A 250-nucleotide genomic window follows, 5' to 3' on the forward strand; every position below is an offset into this window, starting at 1 on the left:
ATGGGAATGCCTACGATGTGAGGAAGGCCGTGCCTTGACAGCCGAGTTAGTGGCGTCTATGCCTCGGCGCCTTAACTGTGGTTTGGTAGCAGTGGGTAGAAATACAAAATATCAAACTTGAATATATTACCAGTAATTTTTCCTTATTTTGATCTTTTTGGAATTTGTCAATAGTTATTAAGTACTATAATAGTAATAATGCACGTGAGTAGCACTTGTTATGTCAATCGTCTGGCAATGCCTAACACTT

At 39.2% G+C, this 250-nt stretch overlaps 1 protein-coding gene across 1 annotated transcript in view; it reads right to left on the minus strand.

The window, feature by feature from the left end:
- Positions 1-250, minus strand: part of LOC119590672 (ubiquitin-like modifier-activating enzyme ATG7) — a gene marked incomplete at its 3' end in the record, with an annotated part of 29543 nt that overhangs the window by 13464 nt on the left and 15829 nt on the right.

The sequence above is a fragment of the Penaeus monodon genome, chromosome 27, assembly GCF_015228065.2.
Source record: "Penaeus monodon isolate SGIC_2016 chromosome 27, NSTDA_Pmon_1, whole genome shotgun sequence".
Taxonomy (NCBI): Eukaryota; Metazoa; Arthropoda; class Malacostraca; order Decapoda; family Penaeidae; genus Penaeus; species Penaeus monodon.